Genomic DNA, 7,547 nt, shown 5'->3' on the forward strand with positions numbered 1-7,547 from the left:
AATAAACTATTTAAAACACTTTCAGCGACTTTAAAAAAAAATAGGGCTTACTTAACGTAACGTTGCAAAACGTTTTTCGGGGTTCAAGTTGCATAATTATTTTGTTACTGATCCTATACATGTATGTGTATAAGCTAAATTACTTTGAATGCAAGATAAAGTTGAGCCTATTATGTAAGCTATGTAGTAAGCAAGTAGATCATTTTCTTACAGCATGTCATATTGCACTGTTGTACACTTCGTGACGTCAAAATCCTTTGTCTTGGGCGTTACTCTAATGTTCGCGTAGAATGCGCTTACTTAGCAAAAATGCCAAAAGGACTTGTTCGGGATTTTCCTTCAAAATGCTTTATTTTTGAAATGCAAATATTGTAAAAATTCAATGGCATGGAAATTGTATCAATATTCACGAGGTCGAAGCTTGCATCGTTGCCGTATAAAGGGCTTTAAAATTTTAGTAGATGCATAATTTTTTGTTCAAAGTAATAAACACAAGATTGCTGTCATTTTTGTTAGCAATATTGACCTTGTTTTTTTAAAAGTCATTTTTATTTATAAGTCGTTGCTGCAGGATGTGATTAGTAATGATGAACTTAAAATAAATATCACCAAACTGTAGTTGTATTAATTTGGCACATTTGCTTTTGTAAGGGACTGTTAATTGATAAAATGGCACAAAGTTGAGCAAAAAATTGCACATGCGAGTAACGATAAGTATATACAAACTAAGTACTCAGACAGACTCGAGTATTGTTCATTTGTTTCTGACGGCAGTTCGTGTGACGCGTATACATTTGTGGGTGCGTGTGTGGGTGTGCGCGCGCGCGCGCGTATGTGTGTGAACGAACAATGTGGCATACTGTAATTTACGTAGTCTCGTATGCAAAGAACCCGAAGCGACTTATCGATTTACGGCATACCAATGTACATTTACATGCTGTTAGTTTACTGTTATAATGTGAGACTCTTGTCGATTCGTCAGTGATTAAATCTGTTGTACGATTCTTCTGTTGAGATTTAGAACGACTACTTTCAAATTCAACTACTTGATACTACAAAGTTACTTATATGTATATGAAATTCAATGCATAAAAATGTCAATAGCTTGTTCGTTTCACCAAATTCACGAACAAGTTTTCATAAAATTATTGTCAGTCTTTTTAATTCATTTTCTCATTTAGATTTTCGACACTATTCAGTTACAATATCATTAAAAACATACTTAACGAACTTGATTAACAAATAATAATTGACAATAAGGTGACCATTACTTTTCATTACGTCATTAGAGTATAACATAACGATATAACAATGTCAGAATCATTTGAAGCAAATACGTCAGTTAGTCATATATAGAAGCGACTTTACTGGTGCATATACCTTATTGACCAATTAACTGCACGGTTACCGATAATTTAGGCGAGTTACGCAATTTCACCCTTTTATCTGTATGAAATTCGCAACAATACGCATATATGGTTAGCAACATTGACAATTAATACGAATCAACTTCTTATGACTCGGACTAACTTTATTACACATTCTTGTTAGTTCTACAGTATACTACTAAAATAGTCTTCAGAATCTATACATACTAAGTTAATCATCAAAAGACGATTTTTTACGCGACAAACAATAATTGCACTAACTTACACAAAGTTTCGTTAGGAACATGAGCTGACTGTGTTTTTTCCTAGTTGATTTTTTACCTTTAAATTTGAATTTATTCTGGATTTTATAGAATAATAACAAAGCAATTAAGAAAGTCAGTTAATATCCAAAAACTTGTCATTTCGGTCACGTTGAAAGAAAGTACGACAATACTAAGACGAAATTTCTCTTCATCTTGAAGGAAAACCAGTGGAAATTTCTCAGCGGCACGTTTAAGAGTATTCTTGTTTGATCGATAGAAAACATTCATGCTTTAATGAATAAAAAGAATTTTCGAAATTATTTAATTTAAATTAATTTGTAATCAATGAAATAATAATCATTGAATTAACAAAATTGTAAGTAAGATATAAAAGAGTATTTTTAGGAAAAGATTTTCGTATCCCAAGCTGATCTCAAGCCAAGAGAAAGTTGTCAGAAAGTCTACTGCTATGACGATGCGAAGAGATAAAATTTTGCCGACATGTTGAAGCTTAGAAATTATTTCATCAAGCGACTTTTTCGATGAAATATATGTTTTTCCTTGGGCTGGACAATAGATTTCGTCGTATTAATTATGTAAAACTTAAAACTTGGATATTTTTCCCTCGATTATCATTAGAGACACTTTAGTCTTGATCAATATCAGAACCTGTATAAATCGCAACGGTATCACTGGTAAAAGCAGATTTTATCTTTTAATTAAAAAAACAGTATAGTGGAAATGATAAGTGTGCAAAATCAACTGTTAACAATTAACGTGAGAAAAGTTTTTACGACATTGTTCACTAGACTACCAATGGAAAAGTAATATATCGGAAAAATTCTTATCGCTTTCGAGCGAGGTATATTATTTGCAAGGTTGAAGCTCAAAATAGAATTTCCAAAGCAAGTGATAGAAATGATTATCAGTTGCATTGTTTTCTGCATGAAACATACATAGCATCGGGAGACACGTTGAATTGATCAACGAAAGCAAACAAGGAAATAGTTGGACGCTATGATAGTTAACAGAAAATTGGTAAGAATGACAAAATCGTTGCGGGATTCCTTGGGCACTCACATTCTATCGATCCTCTTTGATTTTCATGTATACCTATATGAATATTCAATGATGCTTCCTCTCACTCACAGCCGACGGCTCGCGCAGAGTGAATAAACAATATCTTGCGATCCGCGTCACACCGAGACGTTTTAACCAATTTATTTTCAAAATAAAGCCTTCGCCAGCACGATGAAATATATTGCTTTAAATGTATGCTTGAGCCACGGTCAACCGTTTCCTATAATGTTCTATCTATACATTTAATTTGGCTATATCTACAGTTATGTAATATTTTTGGAAAGAAATGTAAGAATCTTTTGAAAAATGATTGAGCGTTTATTCAGCTCGTTAAAAATTTAAGAAATTGATAAAAGAACCAATAATATTTATTTGAGGATACATTTTTGTACTCAATTCTAAATATTCTTAATCCTGTTAAGAATAATGAAGAGACAGTGTCCAGAATATCTTTTTTTCCTGATGAATGTATAATGTAGATGCACTTTTGATCGAGTAAAGGTTTGACATTTATATAAAATTTATTTTTCGACTTTAATAGTTAACGATCACGACGTAAAACATCTGAGAATCATGCTCTTACTGTATATTACGAAGTTGGACGGTTTAAACCATAGTTGATGGTTTCCGCGTAGCACATAAATTTGATAAAAATATATTTTCGTTGTACAACAAAAATAAAAAGCTTTTAAGCGAACAATGAGCAATAAAGCAGCTTACACGGTTTTATCGAACGACAATATTGCTCACGTAAACGCTAGCGAAGTATAAGTAGTAAAAAAGCGTTCAAGCACGAGATTGAATCGATGAATGTCGGATGCTTTTCAAGGCACCGCAGTAATTTAAATATTTATGCAATTACACTTATCTAGAGCTGGGCTATTTTGTACAGAAAATCGGAGAGAAAAAGTAGAGAAAAAAGAAAAAAATTGAAATAGGTATGCGCGCGTTAAATCGTACGGGGAATAGAAACAAAGGTGGAATAGGATAGATATGCAGGAGCAGATCGTAATTATGCTGGTAGGAATGACTCGGTTCCGCGAACTTGTAACGCTGTCGTTACAAATATATGGCGTTTCGCTTAGACAATCGAAGAAAGAAAAGTGGGTCGAGGAAGCCCGACAAAACAAACTCAACGAATAATATGTTCTTTTGCGGTATTTCGTCGCGAATTGTGTGTATTCTCTGTCCATGCGAAACGTCCTAGAAAAAAGTAGCGAATTCTTAAACATTGTGATTAGAAGCGACGTGTGAAGCTCTAGAGGGTTTGTAAGTACTTTAGGCTTGCCTTCGCAAGATCGCGAAATTTGATCTATTCGTTGCGCTCTGAGCTGCGTTTGATTGGACTACTCGTGGACGACGAACAAAACCGGCCTTGCTAGTACCGATTTCACGTTCCAAGCGCCTGGATGCTCTGAAAGCAGTCGACGACAGAAAAGTCGCCCCTGTCGGAAGGTCGCTGACGCGAAGATTGATGCACTTACTTTTGCCGAGAGACAGTGGACTGGAGTTGCCGCTCGTGTAGCACACAAAGCAATAACCGAATCACTGAAACGCACAGGGAGAGGCGTGCACTGCTGGGCCGAAGGATTGGCAAAGCGCAAGAGAGAAAAGGGCAGAGAAAACGAGGACGTCATGTGCCAAGTGCTGATTTGGTCCCGAGTGGCTACGGTTCCGGGGCGATCGGAGCAATGGCTGGCGCCGTCCGTGGTCGGTCCGACGGGGCACGAGGAGGCCCGCTAGCCCGGGAGCAGCGGGCGAGCAGCACGCGGCAGCGAAGAGGCGAATGCTGGCGAACGCTGAGCAGGTGTTGCGCAGGCAGGGGCTCGCCTCATTGGCCTCGAGAGGAGCAGAGCGAGCGGCGGCGGCGGCGGCGGCGGCGGCGGCGACGGCGGCGGCGCTCTCGGAGGAGCGGGCGGGTAGGGACAGCGCGCTCGCGAGCACGGAGCAGCGGCGGCACACGCGAACGCAACGGCGGAAGCGCTGACACTGAGAGAGCGGATGGCATCGGGGGTAGGTGCGCGTCGCTGGCTGCCTGCCTGCGTCCAGGGGACTCGCTCGCTCGCTCGTCGCTGGCTGCTGGCAGGGCTTGCGCCTGGAAAGCTCGCGCGCTCGCCAGCCGTATCGCGGCCCCTCTCTAGTCGTCTAGCTGTGCCTAGCGCCCCCTCCCCCGCCCCCGAGCGGCTCCTCGAGCGACGAGTCAGTCGAGCCGCGGCTGTGTCTCCCTCTCGGCTCCGCGACTCTCCGGTCCCCGCCGCCCCCGCCGCCCCCGCCACCCCCGCCAGCCATCCGCGACCGCCCTCCCGCGCTGCCAGTCTGCGGTGCCAGTGCACGCGCGGCTCGCTGCACGGAGCCACCTGTCGAGTCGCGCAAGCGCCCTCCTCGCCGCCCACGCCTTTTGCTCTCTCCCTCTCGCCGCTCGAGTGCTCGCTCTCGTCGGACTCGTCCTCGAGCCTTTTCCCCGGCCCCCCCCTCGACGACGTTGTCGCGCCCAGCATATTCCGAGATCCTCTAAACTCCCGTGCAAACAAACTTTGTTAGCGAGGCCAACTCGAGCGCGACTTGCACTATCAAGATATTTCGCGCGCTGATTAACCTAACTGCTCGCTCTCTCGCATTTGCAACCTTCGACCTCTTCGACCTTATGCAGCTTCGGCTCTTCTTTCTAGATTGTGTACGCATTGACCAACTTCAAGTTTTCCATCTTTAACGCGCTCCACGTTCATCGACTGTTTTGCCCAAGATTTTCCGCTCAATCGCCATTAATTGGTCATTTATCAGCGGAGACTTTTTTCCAGTGAAAACAACGATACCCATCAATTTTATGATTTCGACGCGCTTTTTTAGGGAGCAAAGAAGATGGCCTGAGTAGCTTACGTCTCATTGATTATCAAAGAAAAAGAAACTCCATTGGCATCAATTGAGTGTAAAGCGCAATATTTTATCAAGTCCACCAAGCGATCATCCAAATTCTATTTCCAATATTTTTATATGTAACGTATCATGAATTCAGTGTAGATATCGATCGAAAACACATCAGCTAAGCAGTAGGATTTAAAGTAAGTTACTCGTTACGCTCGCTCGTAAATGATAAAAGTAATATAACAAAATTAATAGCTTTTTCCCTAAAAGCTTCTTTTGCAACAGATTATGTAGAGTATGAAAAACAACGCGCAAGATTATACTTTTTATACTGCGGCAAAATTATCCTAAATTTATTTTCCACGTAAATTGCACTGATCCACTTACGGGTATCCAAACAGGTAGCCTTGTTTGCGTAAACGTTTTTGTACAAACTGCATATCCTTAATTTTTTACATTTATCGCAATCACTAAAATTGCGCAAAGTAATAATTTCACAACAGATAGAATATCTATCTTCATCAAATCATTGTTTCTATTATGCTGTCTAACAAAATGTTATAATTATCATTCCATGTTACTATATAGTCTCTGTTATGCTATACAAATTTGTATTTTCTGGAAAGAATAGTCGCGCAACAACATTTCCAAAGCGCTTCGACGATACGAATCGTTAACCCAACTCTACGAAAATAATACTGAAATGGGTGAGTCTTGTCTCGGTGGTTGGTTTTTTATTTAAAGAAAATCCATTTATTTGAATAACCTTACAGTAATATCAAATAATGGTTTTGAATATTTGTTTGAGTAACTCAATAGCAGCTAAGCAAAATAACATTATTAGTATTATATTTTTCTTGGTTGTTTGTATTGAGAATTCTCTATTCCAAAGTACATACGGCATATAAAAAGTAAATCTTCGGTGCTTAAGACTCCCCCTACAATTCTATAGCTAACTAAAACTAACTAAAACTAACTAAAACATACAGTAAAAAGGGAAAATTTGTCACGTCTTCCCTCCAATATGGCTTACCTAAACGAAACATATCTGGTACTTGAAAATGTTAATAGTTGATAAAGATTATAGGCTAGATTACGACTAAGCATTTTTAGAGTGTTCTATCCAACGGTTTCACCAAAAAAATTAAAAAATCAAGGATGGTTTTAAACTGTCACTAGTGTTTATATATTTACGTCGAAAACAACGTATTAGCGTACGTACGTCATAACCGAACAATTGTCACTCCAACATTAATAAATTTATGAATAAAGCTTTACTAATAAAGTATTTATCATAGAAGAAGGTTATTATAATCAATTAACTGTAGTCCATGAAAGGATATTTAAAAGTTTGTAATTATTATATAGATTTATGTATGAAAACCTTTCATAGTCTATGTTGAATAATGCATCGCATAGAATTTCACAAAAATCCTTTATTTTTTTATAATAAAAGCGCTCGATAGAATGTTTCAAAATTGATTATTCATAATCTAGACTGTAACATTTGTCAATGTTAATTTATTTAAGTACCAACTATGTTTTGTTTAAACAAACCACTGACTGAAAGACTCGCCAATTTTTCTCGTTTACCATATATATTTTAGTTAGGAACTTTCTATATAACGAGACATTAGACCTCGGCCATCAAACATTTACCATGGTTAAAAAGATAGACAAATGATATATTACTGTACTGACAATATTTAATATAGTATATCTATATTTTTTATCACTGCTCGCATCCTACGTAATCATGGACACATCTAGATGTTAAACAAACAATTTGTTTTTTATCTTGATAATCTAGATACATGTTTGACGTCTCCTAATGTAGAAAGCCTCTTAGCGCTGGAAATGTTTGGAAACTTGGAGTCTCTGAATATGATATATTAAAACTTACTACGATGTGAGCGAAAGGTGATAGCTCACTTCTCTCCACTCATTTTTTCGGAGCATACACGTTGTCTGT

General features: G+C 38.6%; 1 protein-coding gene across 9 annotated transcripts in view; it reads right to left on the reverse strand.

Moving 5' to 3' along the window:
• The window catches only part of LOC131669486 (ataxin-2 homolog), a 40,875-nt gene extending 36,195 nt beyond the window's left edge, over window positions 1-4,680 (reverse strand). For all 9 annotated transcript variants that reach the window (XM_058944383.1, XM_058944382.1, XM_058944380.1 and 6 more), the window contains exon 1: window positions 4,198-4,680. The gene's annotated coding sequence lies outside the window, so the exon portion shown is untranslated. The remainder of the gene's footprint in view (window positions 1-4,197) is intronic.
• Between the last annotated feature and the right edge of the window lie 2,867 nt (window positions 4,681-7,547).

Source organism: Phymastichus coffea, unplaced genomic scaffold, assembly GCF_024137745.1.
Source record: "Phymastichus coffea isolate CEN01 unplaced genomic scaffold, Cenicafe_Pcof_1.1 PCOF00094, whole genome shotgun sequence".
NCBI classification, from domain to species: Eukaryota; Metazoa; Arthropoda; class Insecta; order Hymenoptera; family Eulophidae; genus Phymastichus; species Phymastichus coffea.